Source organism: Sminthopsis crassicaudata, chromosome 1 (assembly GCF_048593235.1).
Source record: "Sminthopsis crassicaudata isolate SCR6 chromosome 1, ASM4859323v1, whole genome shotgun sequence".
NCBI classification, from domain to species: Eukaryota; Metazoa; Chordata; class Mammalia; order Dasyuromorphia; family Dasyuridae; genus Sminthopsis; species Sminthopsis crassicaudata.
In genome coordinates this window covers 579,921,093-579,943,220 of record NC_133617.1, presented here as the reverse complement: position 1 = coordinate 579,943,220, position 22,128 = coordinate 579,921,093, and the positions used below count along the sequence as shown (strand labels likewise).

Sequence of the window (22,128 nt, the reverse complement as noted above, 5' to 3'; positions counted from 1 at the left end):
GCAGTTATATAATAGTCCTCACTCTGGGCACCTGATGAGCTACACCTGTGTCTCCTGTTTGAGGTCAGCCCAGCTAATTTGGGGGAAACTCTTTGTCAGGTGAGTCACAGGGTGATTAATTCTGAGACCATAGTAATTCGTTAAGGTAATCTGGTAAATTATAGACTGTTTCATAAATACCATACTCCATAGTCTGTCTTTGCCTTTACACAGACTCCTCCCCAAATCTGCCACATTCCTCCTTCTCATTTTGACCTCTCAGAATCCTTGGTTGTGTCCTTCAGTGCCAGCTCAAATACCACCTGCTCTGTCTTCCTGCTTCTCTCAGAACTGAATGCCTTCCCTTCTAGGGTGTAAGGGTCTGTATCTTATAGCAGGGACAGGTGTGTGTATAAGGATAGTTCTTGAAGCATGGTATTCCCTGACAGAAAGGTGAGGTGGAATACACACACACACACACACACACACACACACACACACACACACACACACACACCCCACAGAGTGAGACAAAGATACACAGAGAGAGACAGAGACAGAGAGACAGAAGCAGAGGCAAAGAGACATAGAGAGAGGCAGAGACAGAGAAGCAAAGACAGAGACAGAGACAGACAAAAAGAATTAGAGTGTGAGTGTTATTTGGTTTAAGTAGCCTTAGAGCTAATGCTACATCTATCTACCTATCTATATGTGAACTTCCACATTAGAAAGAAAGAGCCCTGATGGTAAAACAGCTTTTATTTTTTGTTTTTTATCGGCAGTGTTTAGGATAACACCTGGCACACAGTAAGCACTTAAGGTTTGTTTATTGACAGTGAACCCTTGCCCCAAGGAAATTTCAGCTTCTGGAAGTATTAAGAAATTTTTTTCACACTGTCACCTCAATTTGAGTTTATCTGGAAGAGAAGACAGCTTTCTTCATAATGTGATCTTAGAGTCTCAAGACTGATTCCTTTCTCTCCCATATTCTTTACTCCCTTTCCACATCCACAATTCCTTTAACCAAGGACAACTTCCTTGACCAATTAGAAGTAAGGCTCACAATGGCTATGCTCCTGAGGAGAACTCTTTAAGTCTACATTAAGGTACTAGGGACTGGTCTCATACAGTGGTCCTCAAACTTTTTAAATAGGGCGCCAGTTCACTGTCCCTCAGACTGTGGGAGGGCTGGACTATAGTAAAAACAAAAGCTCACACTCTGTCTCCGCCCCTGAGCCCATTTGCTTTAACCTGGCAGGCCACATAAACGTCCTCAGCGGGCTGCGTCTGGCCCTCAGGCCATAGTTTGAGAACCCCTGATTGGTTTGTATTGGTGGTTAAGGAAAGTGGGATAGGGAAGAGTATATGGGATTTGTGAAGTTTTTATTGTTGTTTTGATTTTTGGTGAGTTAATTGGGGTTAAGTGATTTGCTCAGAGTCACACAGCTAGTGTCTGAGGCCAAATTTGAACTCAGGTCCTCCTTACTCTAGGGCCAGTGCTCTATCTACTGCAACATCTAGCTGCCCCTGATTTGTGAAGTTTAAGAGGAGGATCATGGGCAAGAGCTGAAAATAGTCACTTTCCAATGCCTTCATAATTTTTCTAGAGGCTGATTGGTCCTATTGTTACTATATTTATAAGCAAATAAGATATTTTTAAAAGCTAAAGATTTAAACAGCCTATTTATTTTTGTTTTATTTAATATTTTTCCCCAATTACATTCAAAACAAAAAAAATTCTTTTACAATTTGTTTCCAAAATTTTTGACTTCTAGGTCCTCTCCCTAAATCACAATTAAGAAATCACTTGTGAAGTTACGCAAAACATTTCCATAAAAGTCAAATTATGATTAAAAAAAAGGATCTTTCACCCTAATGAAAATAAAAATTCTCAAGAAAAATTAAGTTGAAAGAGAGAGAGAGAAATAGAGAGAGAGAGACAGACAAGAGAGATAGAGAGAATGCTTCAGTCTGTATTCAGATAACCAATTCCTTCTCTGGTTATGGATAGGATTTTTCATCTTAAGTCCTTCAAAGTAGTCGTGGATAATTTATTATTGAGAATAACAGTCATTCACAGTTAGTCATTCTAGAACACTGCTATTACTTTGTATATAGTATATATTACTTTGCTTCAGGTCATGGAGGACTTTATAGGTTTTTTCTATCTGAAAGCATCCTGCTCATCATTTCCCAGAGAACAATAATATTCCATCATAAACACACCACAGTTTATTAAGCCATTCCACAATTGAAGGGCATCCCTTCAATTTCCATTTTTTTTTAACCCTGAGAAGAGAGTGGCTGTGAATATTTCTTGTACATATAGGTCATTTTTCTTTTCTCTTTTTTTCAAATCTCTTTTAATATTTGTGCCAAGTGTTGGTGGTGTTAGGTCAAAGCACAGATCATATCTTTTGAACATTTATCAATTGGGGCATAGTTCTTTTTTATAATTTTGACTCCTATGTTTGAGAAATGAGGCTTGATCAAAGAAACTTGCTTCAAAATTATTTTTACAATTACTATTACTAACTGTATTCCCCCACCCATTTTTTTCTCCTTTCACTCTATCCCTCCTTAAAAGTGTTTTGATATTGACTACTCCCTGACTCAATATGCCCTCTCTTTTATCATCCTCCTCCCTTCCCATTTTCCATTCCCCTGATATTTTCCTGCAGAGAGAAACAGATAGATTTCTATACCCCTATTGAGTATGTATGCTATTTCCTTTTTGAGCCAATCTTAATGAGAGTAAGGTTAACTTTCTCACCTTTTCCTTCTCCCTCTTCCCCTCCATTGTAAAAGCTTTTTCTTGTCTTTTTTTTTTTTTTATGGCAGATAATATGCACAATTCCACTTCTCCTTTTCCCTTTTTCCTAGTACATTTCTCTCTTACCCCTTAATTTCATCATTAAAAAAAATATGCCTTCATATTCTACTCACACCTGTGCCCTCTGTCTATATATACTCCTTCTAAATGCCATAATAATGAAAAAGTTGTAATGAGTTGCAAATATCATCCTCCCAAGTAGGAATGTAAACAGATAAACCTTATTAAGTTCCTTATGATGTCACTTTCCTGATTACTTCCTTATGCTTCTTGAGAGTATTTGAAAAATCAAATTTTCCATTCATCTCTGGTCTTTTCATCACAAATGTTTGACAGTCCTCCATTTCACTGAATGACTACCATTTTCTTTAAAGGATTATATTCAGTTTTGCTGGGTAGGTGATTCTTGGTTATAATCCTAGCTCCAGTGCTCTCCAAAATGTCATATTCTAAGTCCTCTAGTACTTTAATGTAGAAGCTGCTAAATCTTGTGTTATCTTGACTGTGACTCCACTATATTTGAATTATTTTTTCCTTGACTTGAGAGTTCTGGAATTTGGCTATAATATTCCTGAAAGTTTTCATTTTGAAAACTTTTTCAAGAAGTAATCAGTGCATTTTTAATCTCTATTTTACCTTCTGGTTCTAAGATATTAGTACATTTTTTTCCTTGATAATTTCTTAAAAGATGATGTCCAGGCTCTTTTTTTTAAATCATGACTTTCAGGTAGACCAATAATTTTTAAACGATCTCTTCTGGATCTATTTTTCAGGTCAGTTGTTTTTCCAATGAGATATTTCACACTTTTCTATTTTTTTCATTTTTTGTGTTTGCTTTATTGTATATTGATTTCTCGTAAAGTCATTAGCTTCCATTTGCTCAATTCTATTTTTAAGGAATTATTTTCCAGAGTGAGCTTTTGTACCTCCTTTCCCAATTGGCCCATTTTACCTTTTAAAGCATTCTTCTCTTCATTAACTTTTTGCATTTCCTTTGCACCACTCTCAATTCTTTCCCTAATTTTTCCTCTATCTATCTAACTTGATTTTCAAAGTCCCTTTTGAGCTCTTCCATGGCCTGAACCCAATTTTTATTTTTCTTGGAGGTTTTGGATGTAGGAGCTTTGACTTTTAAAAATCATCTTCTGAATGTGTTTTTATCTTCCTTGTCATCATAATAACTTTCAATAGTCAGAAACTTTTTCTGTTGTTTGCTCACTTTCCTAGCCTGTTACTTGGCTTTTAACTCTTTGTTAAAGTAGAGCTCTGTTTCCAGGGTGGACGGGTGTACTGTCTCAAGCTTCAGAGGTTTTGTGGAGCTATTTTCAGAAATCCTTCTAGGAACCTGACCACAAGTACTCTTTTCTGCCCTGGAACTCTTAGAAGTGTCTAGAGTCCCACTTTCCTGATGCTTGGGCTCTGAGACTGAGGTCAGGATTGCCCAGCCTACACTGGAACTGCACAGGACTGCACATTGGACTCCCACCATGTTGCCACCGACCCTTTCCATTAACCTCCGGAGTCCTCCCTAGTGTCCCAGGGTTGAGAGGTTCAGAAGCCTCTAGCACTACTGCTCACTCAGAGGCCCTGCTTTGCTGATGCTAACATCAGCTAAGACTGGGGCTGGGGCAGGTAGTTCCAGCCGGGGCTGTGCTGGTATGGCCTGTACTTCTAGGCTGCTACCCTGATCTCATAGACCTTTTCTTCTGATCTTCCATGTTCTCTTTGGTGTCTCTGGGCTGAGAGGTCTGGAAGCCACTAGTACTACCACTGATTCAGGGGGCTGGCTGATGTAGCCCCTGATCCATGCTGGACTCCTACCCTAGCACCACATATATTTCCTGCTGCCCTTCTAAATTCTTTTCAGCTGGAAAATGTTACAGTCTATCTTTTAGATTGTTCTGATGTTCTAAAATTTGTTTAGAGTTATTATTTAAGGGAATTTGGAGCTGCATGAAGGAAAAGTTGGGTGAGTTCCTGCCTTTAATTTGCCATCTTGGCTTTGCCTAAACATTATTTTTATTAATAATATTTACACACACATGTATTTAGATATATATAGATAATATGCAATGTATATTACAAATATAAAATCTAATCATGTGATAGATTGTGTCAGCTGGTAATCTTTGACTATAAGTAGATATAGACATTTATATACATTTGCACATTTATACATATATATACAAACAGTATACATGTATATATTATATATATGCATACTAATATAGAGCAATGTAGCTAGGTTGAAGTCTACTGTTTGGGATAGAGGCATCAATGAGATCAGTGTTCATTAGAGCACTAGAGTAAATGCATTGATTAAATGAGTCACAAGATGTAGGGATTTTCAGGGAGGACTGGCACTTTTGGTGGGGGGCTGGTGAACTCTTTTCAGGACTGCTTATCTACCTCTGGTGTCACTCAACTCTCACCTGTCACTCTAAGAAACTGTAGCATACCCTGGCACTAGATGAGCTAAACCAGCTTGAGGGTAATGGACAGGCCTCAAATTGTTGATGAATTAAGGGGATCTCTACCCTAAGCATGTGTAGACTTCCCCTGGAGGAATGGGCATATGAGAACAATTTATTTAAATGGCCAGGAAGGCAGCTGAAGCAGGTTCTGTGGGGTGCTTAGAGCTTGGTCAGACATTGAAGATGCCAAAGGGATTTACTACATCTCTGGACATTACCAGTCATCCTGGCTTTTGTCTTGCCACTGGACTTCCATGATTTTAGGAGAGCAATGCTTTGTGCAATTCTGCCTCACCTACATACAATTCACAAGCAGGCAAGACATCACTCTGATGTCACTGGTCCTCATCAAAAGGAAGGGCAAACAACAAATGAATCATAATAACCTACTAAGTAATTATTCTATTAATTTTTTTTCTTTTTAAGTAGCTCTAGATAAGATTTTTAGGGAAAAAAAATCAAAACCAAAAGCAAGGACCATCACCCTAAACAAAATTACTCAAGGAGATGAGTAATTTTAAAGAGATTAATTTCCTTCTATCTATATTGGACTTCTTTCTAACAAAGGATATTGGAAAAGAGGAACATTTGCTCCTGTTTGTTTATTTCTTGGCCCTCTTGTCCTATCTGTAGTATTCCTTAGTGCCCCCAGAGCTCCTGAATTGCATTCATTTTCCATCTGCTTCCTGCTTACTAGACAGCCTGAGACAGCCTATTCACAACAGTCAGCAGTTGCAGACAAAGAGACATAAATATTGTAGCATATATCAAGACCACTGGAGGCAGCTGAAATGAAATGAGGACATAAAGGCATTCTGGTAAAACAAAGAAAAGATGGTTTTGGATAGAATGAGAAAACAATATTCTTTGGAGTTAAAAAGGGCTTTATGTCCAAGAGAGAGGATCAGTAAATGTTTAACAAAGAAAGCTCTAAGGACCACCACTGGCTTCATTTCAGAGGGAGTTTGCAGCTAAGTTTATTCACTCTCCAATCCTGTTTTCTTGTCTCCAATCCCTTCCAAAGTTTAGAATTTTCCTTTGTATTGGAAGGTGACAAATTTATGGTGCTAATTGATTGACACTTATGGTTGATTTTTACTTTAAAAAAAATTCCTTACTGTAATTTAGGTGCCATGAAGTTTGTTGTTTTAAGGGAACACTTCAGATCAGTAAAGATTAGTGAGATATTCTAACTTCCTGGGGATCCTTATGGCTATGTGTTTTGCTTGTATGTCAGGCATGGTGATAATAGTTCACATTTACATAGCTTTCTCTGGAGGTAGAAGTATATAGAGGACTAGCCTTAAAGTCAGGGGAAGTTTGGTTCAAATTCTGTCTCTGACATACACAAGTTTTGTGATTCTGGGCAGAGTCTACAAAACAGAAATTTTTCTTAGACAGTCACTTTCATTGCCCAGGCAACTGTCTAAGAATATAAATCACAAAACAGTTGTTAATCTGTTATATGAGTGTATTAAAAAAAAACACACACACACACACTTTGTTATTTTGAACTTGACAGACACAATCATGAGTATTTGCATATGCAACGAACAGAATGAAACATGAATCTCATTACATACAGCATGTTTGTTTTTTAAAAAAGCATTTAGCACACTAGTTTCAAAAATTGTCTTATTTGTGTTGCTCTCTTGAATCTCCTTTTGATTCTTGTGTGCATTTTCATCAAATGCGTCTTGACATTATTTGTATTATTTTATTTTGGACATCATCATCATTAGCCCTAGTGAGTTTTTATAGTGCTCTGGTATATAGTAAATACTTGTAAAGTGCTATACACTTTTGAGAATATGTATATTTCTTTCTGTTTCCATTCAGAAATTCCCAGAGATGTATTAAAGTTCAGCCTGAGATTCTAATGACAACTCCTGCTTTTTAAAGTTTAACTGACCCATAGTAAATCATGTTCCAGTTCCTCATTTTAATTCTATTTAAACCACCATGCTTCAGGTATAATAGCCTAATAGTTATATAGCACTTACTACATGTCACTGTACTAAATAATTAACTTTTTTTTTTTATTTGATCCTCATAGAAACTCTTGGAGGTGGGTACTATTATTTCCATTTTACAGATGAGGAAACTTAAGTGAAGTGACTTGCCCAGGGTCATAAGCTAGTAATTGAGACTAAATTTGAACTCAGGTTTTCCTGATTTCAGGAAATAACATATATAAACATAAATAAACATATGTAAATAACTGTTGGATTCTGCTTTCTAGTCTATTCTTATATTCTTTTAAAAATCATGGGTTAGTTCATCCTATTCAAATTCAGTTTTGAGTATATGTTATATATTCCCCTTCATTATATTCTCTCACATTTTCCCTCTTCTATGCTTTTCATATCCCACTTTAAAAATATAGAGAAAGAGCAAAAAGTCTCTTTCTCCTTCCCTTTCGTTGGCTGTTTCTCTGTTGTATTTAATTTATTAGTACACCAAGTTCTTTGTGTGTATGTATGCGTTTATGTTCTGTATGTGTGCATTCAACTTTCCTGTGTGTGGGGGTAAGGTTTGTATGATACTTGATCCCTCTATTCTTCTTTTCAAAATTTGTATAATCATCTTCTCATACATCCTAAATATTTAATGTAGTAAGTTCTACCCTTTCTTTCTCATTTATTCCCTAATGTATTTCTTTTTCTTCTTCCTTTTTTCTTTCCTCTTAAAATTTCAAGTTTCTACAGGCCTGGTCTTTTCATCAAGAATGTTTGAAAGTCCTCTTTTCCAATAAAGGCTGAGAAAAATTATTCTCAATCTTGCAATGTAGATTTTATTCTTTGTTATAAGCTTTTCTTTTAGATTTTGAATAAATAATATGTTCACAGATTTGTTTTTATTTATAGTAGCTGCCGCTAAATCTTGTGTGAAACTGACTGTGGTTTCTTATTATTTGAATTCTTTGTTTCTGGCTATTTGTAGCATTTTTATTTGATCTGGATATTCTAGATTTGGGTTATGACATTCCTGGGAGTTTTCATTTTGGAATTTTATTCATGAAGTGACTGATTCTACTTTCACTTTTCCTCCTGGTTATAGTAAATCTTAGAAGTTTTAATTTATGAATTCCTGAAACATAATATTTACACTCCTTTAGTGTAGTGATTTTCAGTATTTGTTCTTAAATTATCTCTTCTTGACTTGTTTTGTAGGTCACTTGTTATTGTTGTTTTTCCCCATTGGAATAGTATTTTCTTCTCTTTTTCTCAATCTTTTACTTTTGTTGTGATATTTCTTGCTGTTTCATGGAGCTATTTAATTCTGTTTTTTTTTATTTAAAATTTCAATGTACTTATGATTTCATTTTAAAAATCTCACATATTTCTTTAATATTCTTATTGGCAAACCATTATTTTCTCTTCTCAGGCTCTGCTTATACTTATTGTGGACTTAGTCTCTTTTCTTATCAAACTCTTGGGCATTTCCTGACAACATTTCTTCCTTGGGTCCAATTTCTTCTTGTTAACTTATATTTTCAAAGCCAACTCTTGATTTGGCTTTTGGGAAAGGGCCAAGATTTGTGCCTCTCAGGTCCTTGAATGAGACAGACAGGTCTATCTTTGTCTTGGTCTCTTGTCACTGGCTTTGATTTCCCTCCATGTGTCTGCACAAAGAGCATCACTCTCACTGGTCTGAGTGCTGTTGGGTTTCTAGTCTATATCTGAGTTCCTGCTGGATTTTTTCCTAGGGAACCTCTTCCAGAACTCACTGCTTTTGTTTGTCTTTATTCCATCCAGGGTGGATAGAATTAATGTTTCTCCTTGTATTTCTTGATCATTATTCAATCTTGTTAGGATAATTTTTGGATATGTGTGTATATGTGGGAAGACTAAGTTCCTTTCTGACCTTTACCTAACCATAAGTCCAAGAGATGGATTTCCTCACTCAGGATTATTGTAACCCATGCAATCGCAGGTCCAAATCATACCCTGCCTCTAAAAAGGAGTTTACTGACAAGAATCCTGTGAAGTAGACAGTGAAAATGATTTGATGCCTCATTTTACACCAGTGACAACTGAGTCAGAGAGATTCAGTAATTTGTCTTGTCACACAGTAATGCTGTTCTGGAATTTGGCATGAAAACGGACACATTTCACTTCACTTTTTCATTATAATTCCCCTAACCCAAAGGGCTGTATCAGGGGCCTTTTTAAACTGCACTAAGGATAAATGTAAGCATACAACACTGAAAATGGGGTTTGGAATCTCTTGGTAGAGGATCCTGGGAGAATATTTCAGGTTGCTTTATGACTAATTATATTTCTTAATATCCAATCTGACAGAGGCCCTCCATGGCAGCTTTAACCATACAGGGAGCGCTGTCTTTTAGAAAGATGTTCTCTTTGGATGGGGCAATAATACTTAGTCCAGTTGCTATGCTTTAATCTTCAAAGAGTTTGGCAAATAAAATTCCCCAAGTACGCCTGGGAGAGAAGCAAACATCACTATTCTCATTATTTCAGGAGAAATCTAAGGTTAAGAGATCCTAAGGTAACTGGCTTCCAGTGATGGGGGGTGGGATGAGGTTGTGACCAAGTCAAGATACAGGTGGAGGATTTCCTATTCCACTTTGTGATTAGGACTCTTATCTTAACTTCCTTCTGCTCCTCTGTGCTTAAAGGGAGAAGGGACAGGCAGATACACACACATGGGCTTGAGTGCACTCCCATACACACACACAAACACACACACACACATACACACACACAGACACAGAGAAACAAACCAGAGACATGCAGAGAGAGAATGACAGAGATAAACAGAGTGACAGAAAGAAAGAGATAGACAGAAATAATGACAGAAACAGAGAGAGACATCCAGAACACACACATATACAGGAGGGGGGAGGAGGGAGAGACAGACAGATAGAAACAGAGAGAGACAAACAGATACACAGAGAGAAACGGAGAGAAACACAGAAAGAGAGACAGAGATAGAGAGGGACAGTGATAGAGAAATAGAAACAAAGACAGAGAGGGAAAGACACGCAGAGACAGAAAGACAGAGAAAAACAAAGAGAGATTGTATATATAGACAGAAACACAGTCAGAGATAAGAAGACAGAGAAAGACCAATGTAGAAATAGACCTAGAGTCAGACAAAAAGGCAGTGACAAAGAGATCAAGACAAAAGAAGAAAGGAGAAGGAAGAAAAATGAGGAGGAGGAGGGGAAAAGAGAAAAAGAAGAGAGCACCAGGGTGAACACAGGGATATCAGTTAGCAGTAACTGTTCAAGATATATGCATTTTCAAATGATAAGAGATTTACTGACATGATCTCTTTGTCTCTCTATGAGGTTGCCATCTTCAATTATTAAAACAGAGAAGCTTCATCAACATTCTGAATCCTTGGAGACAACCAGTAATTATTTACAACTCTGTTCCCCACACCCCCCACCAAACTTCAAAAGAAGCTCATTACCAGCCTCAAAATTCTTCAAATTACTTTCCCATCATTCCCAAAAGATGCTTATAGGTATTTCATAATAAGGATCTAATCTAATCCCTCAGGTTACTGAAAAACAAAAAAACAAATCATAGTTGATGGACAGTGATAAAATTATCTGAGCTCCAAACAATTGTCTTCTGGTTGCTCTTCCCAAGAGGACTTATGACTTAATGAAATCTCCAATCTGTCATAGAGAAAATTTTTATTGGAATACTTTCCTTAGGCTTTAATTTGCAAAATGGTTGGATTGCCCTTCTCAAAAGGGAAGTGTTTTTGGAATTATTAAAGGCAGCATATTAAAAGGGGAGAACTGGATTGGGCTGTATCTAAAGTAGCCAGCAAAAACATAGATGCCCTCTGTTTTCCATATGATAGTATTTCAAGAAAAAAGGTCCAGGGCATACATCAGAATGCATGGCCCCAACTAAAGGTGAAGCAGCCAAATTCTTTAAAGTGGGATCTGTGTTCCTAACTAGTGTCCAAGAGTTGAGGAATTTTAGTACTGGAAAGGATCTTTGAGGTCACACATACATCATAGTTTATAAATGGAAAAACTTAAGTTTACTGATGTTCTTGAAGAAAACAAAACAAAACAAAAGAACCTGACTTGTTCCACCCCCATCCCTCGAATGAAAAAGCATGTGGAAAAGTAAAAAAAAATTATAATAAAGAGGTGTTCTAAGATGCTCCTGTTTTTATTATTTCAACATGTTCTTTTCCTCTACTCACCTTCCTAACCCACACTTTTGGCCAGCAAACTTGCAGACCATTATCAAGAAAACACAGAGTTTCTGAGATATTTAATACAGATTGTTAGATTTTCTTGGAAGTTGACTTTGTAACTATCAAGATGCAATATGGAGTTCTTAACCATGGTTGGAATATTCTAAAGCACTGTTGAAAGCATAAAAATGAGTCTCTATTGTTCTCTTGCTGAATTCTTATACTGTCTATAAACCTGTCCAGGTGTGCTGGATTGGCCCCTCGTGAACCAGAAGAATGAGATACTGCCATTCACAGAAAAGGTGCTCTGCTACCTCATCATCAACAGGACATGTAGGGAGGGATTGGCGGTAATTTGCCCACTCTCATCTAAATGAGGGAGTATCTTTGTGAGACTGAGAAAATAGTCCCTCTTGTGCCCAAGGAATGGAATAGAAATTATATGCTGTGGTCAATTTTAGGGACTGAATCTGGGGCCTCATAGTCTAGGCAACTGAGAAAAAAGAAGTCAGAGTTTTAATAGTAACAAAATAGTACATCATTATTTTAGATGGAGATGTATAAGGTCCTTTACTATCCAAAAAGTGCTTTCATATAGATTATATGATTTTTCTGATCTAAAACTATTGTAATTATATTCTTAAGTGTACTAGAAGTTAAAGTAGATAAGAAGTATGGGGCTACTTGGTATATATATATACCACATATACATATGTATTTCGAGCCTGTAATTTCAATGGCACAGGGAATAGGAACTTCCAGTGAGGAAACTATCAATCCTGGTGAGCAACTGTTGCTCAACTTATATATAGTCTTAATGCCATGGCTTTTTATCTTCTTTTATGTTTGTCTGGACCTCTTTGGTCTTCTGACCTTTTCTAAGAATAATCTTTTAAATTTATGAAATAAAATATATAAAATTACAATAGAAACTAATTATTTTGATATTGAATTATCACTTGGATTTGGGACACTTCTAAGAACCTAGATAATTGTTTAAATAATGTATCACTGAACTAGAGACTCTTAGAAGTAGAAGTGACTTCAGAGACCATATAGTTCCACCCATGCTGGGTTTAGATAGTTGTTTATCCTTCATTCTTGAAGAGTTCCATGACATGAGAGTGATTTCAATTGAAGTGAAGGAGGGCTGGGCAAGGTCACCTGTCTTACTTTCCCCTCCAGAGCCATCTGAGTCCAGTGGCCAATTAGATAGAGATCAGAATGGCTGGATTCAGAGGGAGAATTTTAAGTTAAGATCTCAGTTTGACTGAGGTCACATTCATTCAGTGATCTCTTCTACAACACACCAGTGAGTGTTCACATACCTTTGGCTTGGAAATGTCCAATAACAGAAAATCCCATTGTCTCCAGAGGAAACTTATTTTGCTATTGGTTCATGCTAATTGTTAGTGAGAAGTAGCTGGGTGGTGCAGTGGATAGAACATCAGGCCTGGAGTTGGGAAAAAATCTCAGTTCAAATCTAGCCTCAGACACTTAACTAGTTATGTGAACCTGGGCAAGACACTTACTCAGTTCCTCATCTGTCAAATGGGGACATGCTGGAGAAGGAAATGGCAAAGCAGCTCTTTGCCAAGAAAACCCCATGGACAAGTTTCTGAGGTCACCAAGAGTCAGCCACGACTGAACAACAGCAAATTCTTAGAAAGGCTTTCCTTACAGCTAGCTACGTTTAACTTCTCCTCCTTGCTCCTTGTTCTGCCCTCTGGGGCTGAGTGAATTAGTTTAATCCTTCTCCCCATTGACAATCCTTCTAATACTAAAAGATAAATATCATGTGTCCCTGAAAGCTACTTACTCTCCTGGCTAAAGATCCCTCTTTTTTTCCACAAAATTCTTTTTTTTTCAGCCCTCCTCTGGACAGTGTCCATTCCATGTATGTCCTCTTTAAATGGTGGTTCTATTACTTTCAGATCCATCCAGTTACTATGAAAAAGAAAGCCTAGGAGAACCTGTTCCTATAATCCATCATTCAACAAATATGTACATGTTTGTTCAATTCTCAGTACTGTGATGATATAAGAAAGGGATAAACATAATCTCTCTCTTAATATATATAAGATGAATTTGTAATTAACATATTTATTGGGATAGCTAAGTGCATTGAGTACAAGGCCTGGAGCCAGAAAGACATCTGATTTTCCTAAGTTCAAATCTGGCCTCAGACACTTTCTAACTGTGTGATCCTGGTCCAATCACTTCATCCTATTTGCCTCAGTTTCCTTATCTATAAAATGTGCAGGAGAAAAAAATCGCATGCCACTTAAGTATCTTTGCCAGGAAAACCCCAAATGACATCACGAAGATCCAGACACAATTGAAAAGATTCAAAAACAATTCATTAATTGCATTGTAATGGATGTTTCTAAAGAGTTGAACACAGTTTAATCTTGGATCATTAATCAGAGCTAAAAGAGAACTTAGAGACCATTTAGTCCAACTCATTCATAGAATAGATGAGGAATCTGATGTCCGGATAAGGTAAATTTCTTATCCAGGGTCACACAGGTAGTAAATGGGAAATGTGGGATTCACATCCATGTTCCACATTTATGATTTTTTCTTAGGAAAAACATTGGTATAATTTGCTATTTCCTTTTCTGGCTTATTTTACAGATAAGGAAACTGAGGCAAACAAGGTCACCCAGCTAGTAAATGTCTGAGGATGAATTTGAAATCAAGTTTTCCTGACTGCAGGTTCAGTGTTCTATCCATTATACCATCTTACTGCCATCAGTTCTAGCATCCATTATTGAGCATGTCCTTGGTCACCATTCATTCTATTTATTTCTTGAACTGACGTGTTGTCCATCTTTTTACCTTTCTTTGTTATCCTTTTCTTCATTCCCTCCTGCCCCCAAATAACACAGTGTATGACACATAGTAAGGACTTAATAATTCTTTATTGTTGATTTACTGAGTGATTCAGAATACTAAGTCCTGTGCCCATTGGTTATACTTTATATAATTAGAATAAACTTTTCCTTCCCTTCTGTTCCCTATTCTATATCTCTTTTCTCTTTCAAAATATTGCCTACAAATTTTCCTGAATAGCCCCACTCCCATCTGGTCATTCTTTCCTGCTTCTTGGAAGTTGGGCCCACAGGAAGCAGCAGGTATGAAGTTTTAGTTGTTTGTGTGCTGCTGTAACTGCAAAGAAGCTTCCTTACTTCCTTTGGGTGGCTTCTCCACAGCAGACATAACGGGAGTCCCAGAGCAATCAGAGAAGGCAGGTGAGCTCCCTGAGCTGAATCTGCAGCCAGAATTCTCCTCAGGGGTCTGTTCAGCTGAGGAAAATGTACCCTGGCTTCCCATGGACACAATATCAGCTGAAATCCTCCACCACAGGATCTGGCTCTGGGGATTCATACAACTCACATCAAATGGTCAAGAATACACACAATACACACATAGTAACAGGAAGAGAGTCCCTAGATAACTATGGGTAAGGGAAATCCCTCAAGTTCTAGACTTGGTGAGAACCCAGGACTTATTGAGCACGCAATGCATTTACTGTACAGTTTTGTTTTTAAATTTATTGATATCTTTTGTTTTTATGTTGCTTAATTTCCTGAATGTGTTTCTTTCCATTTCCTATCCCAGAGAGCCATCTCTTATAATATGGAACAATAAAAAAAAGAAAGAAAAAAGAAAAAACAAACCCCCTTCAGCCAAACTAAACAACACATGGGGGAAAACATTGCCATTATATGCAGTGTTCCATACCCACAATTCAACACCTCTCTGAGGAAGGCTGGGGTGAGGGGCAGGGTAGGTTCTTAAAGGTTTTACTATATCTTGCATTGGCTGGATATTGATTTGGCCAGAGAGAAGCAGTGTATGAAATTTAAGCAGCTGTGATGCTGAGGGAGGCCTCCTGCCTTTATGCATTTGGTCTGTTTCTTCTCTATCCCAGATCATTTTACTGTCTTCTTTCTAGCTGGACATGGTCTCCACTGCCTAGAGTGTGATTTATCCCTGCTGCCTCTGACCTGCAAAAGTTCTCCCCTTGTCTATCACCTTGGTAAGTCTTCTCAAGGCCTTTTTTATATATGTATTCAGTCTCTCTAATTAGGCTAACAGGCTCCTTGGATGTAGGGACTTTATCTTTCATGTCCTTTGAGTTATCCTAAAGTGGCTACCGGACATCAGTGTATCCCAATGGTTAGAGTGCTGGGCCTGGAGTCTTCATGAGTTCAAATCTGGCCTCAGACACTTACTCTCTGTGTGACTCTGCGCAAGTCACTTTAACCCTCTTTGTCTCAGTTTCCTCATCTATAAAATGAGCCAGAGAAGGAAAAGGAAAACCAGTTCCCTGTCTCTGCCAAAAAAATCCCAAATGTGGTCACGAAAGTGTCAATCACGCCTGAAATGGCTGAACAATAAAAGTGGTTACCTGCTCTGCTCTTACAGGGTACTCAAAAAGCACACTGCCCCATATGACCGTAGCTTCCCCACGTCTTATAATGCTCTGATTAATGAGTCAGTGTTTGGGGAGCACTTTGAGGGCCCCAGATTAGAGGCAAGATCAAAATACAATGTATTATTGCTTCACTTTGTTTATCTTCTGTAAAGGACCCTGGTACCATGGCAATATCCACTAAGTAAATAATGAATGGAATGAAGTACACTTCCTTCTCTATTTTAATAATGTCCTATTCATGCATTTTTTTCTAGAACAAAGAATCATTGTAGTAAGTAACTTTGCCAATCTCAGAATGATATCTTATTGCAAGCAGAATAAAGATGATAATATAAGGAGGTGAAATAGCATGCCATGTAAAAATTGATAAAGCTTCCATTAAAAACAAAGGAATATGAGTCAAGGAAGCAAAACCTGAAAATACGGGAAATAGCTCCAAAAAAATGAACCTCTAAGGTTAAAATCATCCCTTACTTTACCAACAGCCTGCTAGGCACCGAGTGTATCCATGTGAATGCATCAAGATAACAAGATAGAATCATAACTGTTGACCAAGTCTGTTTAACCAACCATTGTTTTACTTTGGCAGTGATATGTCTTCAGAAATGTTGGCAGAAACACTGATAGAAAGAAGAATTCCTGCCAGCTATTTCCAGTGGGGAACTGAGCTACCAAATATTTTCCTCAAATTATAGAAAATTGCCATTTGTCGAGTCCACACTATATTTAGCTTCTTAATTTGGAATTAAACATCTGTAACTTATTGTCAAGACATCCGGAGGGTTTGTGAAACCACTATAATATGAATAATGTCTCTGTTGTGCCCTACAATAACTACAAATAAGATGTCTTGTTCCCTTTTGGTAAAGTTTTCATGATGTCCTAAGGAGCCAATATGTCATTTTAGGATGAAGTCTCTAAAATCTTCTAAGCATCAGTGTTGACATTTTTTCACCCAAAGCCTCCACCAGCTGACCAGAGATCCTGGAATACACTGGTAGTGGTTGCCTCTCTCATGTGTCCTGAGTTGAATCCAACAGAGTAGAGAGAGCAAGAAGAGCACAGGAATTTATTTCTTGCTCAACTATGTCTGAAGGACATAGATCTTATAATAATATATTTCAACATGTCAGTGGTTGATGATCTCATGATAGAGACACTTCTTTCAATGTAAAGAATAAAATTCATCCAAGTTTTTTTTTTATTCTTTTGTGATCCCATAAGACCTTCATAGAGAACCAAATGTGTATCCAGAATACAATTTTTACTGTTATTACTTGATCCTCCATTTTCAGCTCATGTGTTTTTAGGATTATGTCTCAGATGCTACTTTTTCTGCATTGTTGCTAATATGCTGCAGTCTAAATATAACTTCTTAATTTCTTTCCATTGCCCTTTAGACTTCCCATAATTTTGATTATTTGGATGTTAGGCTTTTCTAATTTCTAGTGACACAGGATCAGTGACAAGACATTTGTGCTAAAAAGATGTTTTTGCCAGACAGCAGTTTGGAAGCATTGAAACTATTAAGCAATTTCTGCCCTCTGTCTTCATCCCATTCAATTCTGGACCAACTTTTAGTCTTTTTGCATTGCCTATACTAGATATGAATGCTGATGGACTAGTTTAATGAGCTGCCATTCCATTAGTTTGCCATTAGTTTAATGGGCTGCTATTCAAATGAATATCATAATCTTGACTTTAAGCTCCGTTTGGGTTGTCCTGTACATAATGTAAGGTTCAACCCTCTAGTGTGACCATGTACCTCAGCCTTGTACTATCCTGGGGCCTGATGCAATTAGCATAAGGCCAGTGGCAATTTGTAGGCCCAGTGATAATTCCCCTTTTATTTTCTCAGTAGTAGTATCTCATATAACATGGAAAGTGTTAGATGAGTTCAGATAATTGTGGATGAAACATACCACTTACGTTCTGCCAGTGAGGTGATGAATTAAAAACACACAGAGAAATATGCATTTTTTTGGGCATGGCCAATGTGTGAATTTGTTTTGCTAGACTATAAATATTTATAAGGAAGATGCTATTCATTTATTCACATTTGTTGTTCAACTGGAAGAACAGCAAAGGGACAAATTATAAATGTAAAGTAAAAAATAAATTTATTTAAATTAAAAAGAAAACCTATCTAGAATGGAGACAGTAATCTTTTACCAAGCAACATGTCTCACAGGGACTAAGATTTCCATAGGAATTTCCAATAAGACAATCTATATTTAACAAAAATAATCTCAGTTTGGCATTGGTTTTGTTTTTCTCATTTTCTCCAGTATGAGGTACTACAAAATATTACTTTCCCAGGTCATTGCATTGCAATTTAGCCTTTATATATAAATTCTTCCATCTGTGTGGTCCAAATGCTCCAAACTAGATACTTTCCCTAAACCCAAACAATAACATTAATTAGAAATGTAAATATATTTTGCAATTAAATTGAGGATATGTCACATACTAGTAATAATATCTTAATACTGAAATAAGAGTCTATTTCTCTACTGCGTATCAGTAGTTTAAAAGATCCATAATTTCATTATTATGAGTGTCCGAATCATGACCCCTCCATAAGATTAGTGGATAGTTTTATGAGTTTTAGTGGCCAAAATAGTTCAGCATCTGGTGGCCAGCCTTCTGGCAATGAATCTCTCCTCATTTAGCTATCTTCATGCCTGGTGGGAAGTGAAAAGCATATGGCTAATGTGCCACAATCACTCTATGGGCTGACCTTTGGACAACAGACAGACGAACTCTTACACTGGGTCCATACTTGAAATCTTTCTAGTTGGGTAGGACCCATCAAAGCCTGAGCTCTGGGGCATACCTTTTAGGAACCTAAAATTCCTACGACAAAGTATGACAATGAGGCATCAAAATAGAACTTTTTTTCATGGAACATTTATATAAAGTATGGTCTGGATAAGATGGGTTTATCTTAGAATCAATTCAAGGTGGGATTAATTGCAGAAAAAAACCTATGAAATGAAGTCCCTTCTAAAATGGTTTGCTAATATGACCCTTTTTGGTAGCAATAAACTCTAGAAGCTCACTACTGTCTCTAAAATTAAATAAACTTCTTTTTTTTTTGGATTAAGTCTTTTCATAATTTTCATAACCAACCAATCTTTCCACCCTTATTACACACTTTTTCCTCTCTCATATTGCTAATTGACCTTCTTGCTCTTCTTATACATAATGCACCTCCCATCTCTTCATCTTTGTACTGTCATTCATACCTGTAACTCCTCCTCACCCCCATCCCTTAGAATCCTTAATTTGTTTTTAAGATTCACCTTAAAATTTTTCTTTGATGTGATTCCCTTACTGATTTCCATAGTTGCTGTGTCCCCCTTCTAAAAAAAATCACACGTTTTATCTGCTTGAATCTATGTATGTATGTACATGTTTCCCTAATCGACCTCTGTGATGTCAGGAGTTATTTTTGCCTTTGTTTTGTGTTCCAGAAGATATAACAGGTATATAATAGGAACTTAATAACTAAAAGTTTGATTTTTAAAATATCATAGATCCCCAGAGATGGCCATCTAGTTTAACTCATACTGCACAAAAACCCAATCTATCTAATAAATGGACATCCAGCTCTTGCTAGGCAGAAGGAACTGAGAAGTAAGAAGGAGTACAAAGGATAGAACTGGAATTAGAACTGGAAGATTTGAGTTCAAATCTTATAGCAAATACTTGCTAACTAAAATTCTAGGCAAGTCAAGTAACCTCTGCCTATCTCATCTGTAAAATGGGGACAATAATAGCACCTACTTATCAGGGTTATTTTGAGGGGGAAATCACATAATATTTGTGTGATTTTTGAACTTCAAAGTGATGATGATTCCATTTTTAGATAGCTTCAATTGTTGGAAGTTTCCCCCTAATATCAGGCTTAGATTTGCTTATTTTTAATCACTTTGTAATCTTTGCAACCTTTTCCTGTTCTGCCTTCTGGGTCAAATAAAGTAAGTTTAATCTTTCTTTTGCTTGACTCTTTTTCTAATGTATTAAGAGAATAATACTATCCAACTATATCTTTTTTTATTCTTTGGGCCTAAATTAGGCCAATTCCTTCAACTCACACTATATATGGCAGTTTGAATCTTTTTATTGCTCCCTCCTTTTAACCTTGCCCCCCACTCCCACCTTGGGCATCTCTCTTAGCTCTAGCAATTTATGAATCTAAAATATTCTGATAAATTCAAATAACTTCCCTGAGGTATAGGACAGGACCAATTAATAGTTTACTCTTTGTACAGGGGAGAGAATGAGATAAATTGAAATATTTTTTGCACAGTGCTCTACTCTCAGCCAATGTTTCCTGAGTTGCTGGTTGAAGAAGCAATGCTAATCCTTTGGATTTGGCATTCTATCCTTTGATTACACCATACCACCTCTTCCCAATCTGACAAGAAGAGAAATAGAAATAATTGCCTGAGGAATGCAAGGTTTGTTGTAAGGTTCTGTTGTTGGCAGGACACTTTATACTTTTTGCCATTCAGCCCCAGCTTCCAAAATCAAATCCAGCCTTTAGGAATTTGTCTACTATTCTATTGATAGTGAGTGAGAATTGAACACAAATATTCAATGGCAGATCCTGGCTTCACTTTCTTAAAGTATAACAATATTGATGTGGTCCTGAACTCCAGCACATTTCTGCACTCATAACTTATTTCCAGCTGTCAGAACTTTTTCTGCCAATGTGCAGGAATTCCCATCAGTTTCTCCTCATGGTTCTTCAGTCTAAATCGTAAAAAAGACTGGTACTGTTAAACTAATCCATCCCTTTACTGTGACCATTCTAAGTAAACCAAAATGAATAGGCATTTATTAAGTGATTCTCATGTCCCTTTCTTTTCCTTTTCTTTTCATCCTCTTTCTTTTTTCTTCCTCATCTCTTTTTTTCTTCTTCTTCATCCTCCTCCTCCTTGTCCTTTTCCCCTTCCTTCTTCCTTCCTTCCTTCCTTCCTCCTTCCTTCCTTCCTTCTTCCTTCCTTCCTTCCTTCCTTCCTTCCTTCCTTCCTTCCTTCCTTCCTTCCTTCCTTCTTTCTTTCTTTCTTTCTTTCTTTCTTTCTTTCTTTCTTTCTTTCTTTCTCTTCTTTCTTTCTTTCTTTCCTTTCTTTCTTTCTTTCTTTCTTTCTTTCTTTTTTCTTTCTTCTTTCTTTCTTCTTTCTTTCTTTCTTTCTTTCTTCTTTCTTTCTTTCTTTCTTCTTCTTCTTTCTTTCTTTCTTTCTTCTTTCTTTCTTTCTTTCTTTCTTTCTTTCTTTCTTTCTTCTTTCCTTTCTTTCTTTCTTTCTTCTCTCTCTTTTCTTTTGTTTTTTTTCTTTCCTTACTCCTCTTCCTCTTCCTCCTCCTGCCCTCCTCTTCTTCCTCTCCATCCTTCATTTCCTCCTCTTCCTTAAGTACAAATCTCCTAAACCTCAGTAAATTGGAGTTGGGTGCTTGATTTCAGATACCTACCAGGTCACATTTGTCTCAAATAATCTCCTTAAGATCAGACTATACCCAATTGTCACAATTTTCTTCATGAGGAACTGAAGTCTCAAATCACATTTCATTCCAGACTAAGAGACCCAGTGCAATGTACAGTTAGAATAGGCTCTAAAATTACATATGTTCATAGGCGTGTGGAATTGTCAAGAAAAGCCATACTTTGCTGAGTTGTGATTTCCAGATATGCTCCATTTAAAGGTAGTTTCATTTTGTAAGATTTATAATTCTGACAAGGAGCTCCTATAAAATGGTAGTAAGTGCATTACCAGCCAAGTCTGGAAAGCAGGCTGCATCATTTCTCCATTCAATTTTTACTGAAATATTCAGTTTATGCAAATCTCTTTCTTGCTATGTAATGAAGGGGTTCAATAGAGTGGGTGAAGATTTGAGAAATAATGTAAGGCTGTCATACTATAATGAAAATTAGTGAGATCAAGACTTTTTTGAAGGCTATCCTCCCAAGCTTTATTTCAAACCCCTAATGCTCTTATTTTCACTAAAATGCTCTTATTTTCCACTAAAATCAAGCTGGACTACTTCTTGTTTCCTAAGCATGTTTAATATTTCCTACTTCCAACTTTTTTGTTCTTATTGCCTCCCTGCCATTTTTTGTTGTAGAAAATTTACTTCTTGTCTGGTCCAAATATCCATTTATTCACAAAAACATCAATATGAGGGCCACATAGGTCCATATG

General features: G+C 36.9%; 1 long non-coding RNA gene across 1 annotated transcript in view; it reads left to right on the top strand.

The window, feature by feature from the left end:
* Positions 1-15,450: 15,450 nt before the first annotated feature.
* LOC141555377 (uncharacterized) overlaps positions 15,451-22,128 on the top strand; it is a 25,490-nt gene continuing 18,812 nt past the window's right edge. The window contains exon 1 of the long non-coding RNA XR_012486175.1: positions 15,451-15,523. This is a non-coding gene — a long non-coding RNA (uncharacterized LOC141555377). The remainder of the gene's footprint in view (positions 15,524-22,128) is intronic.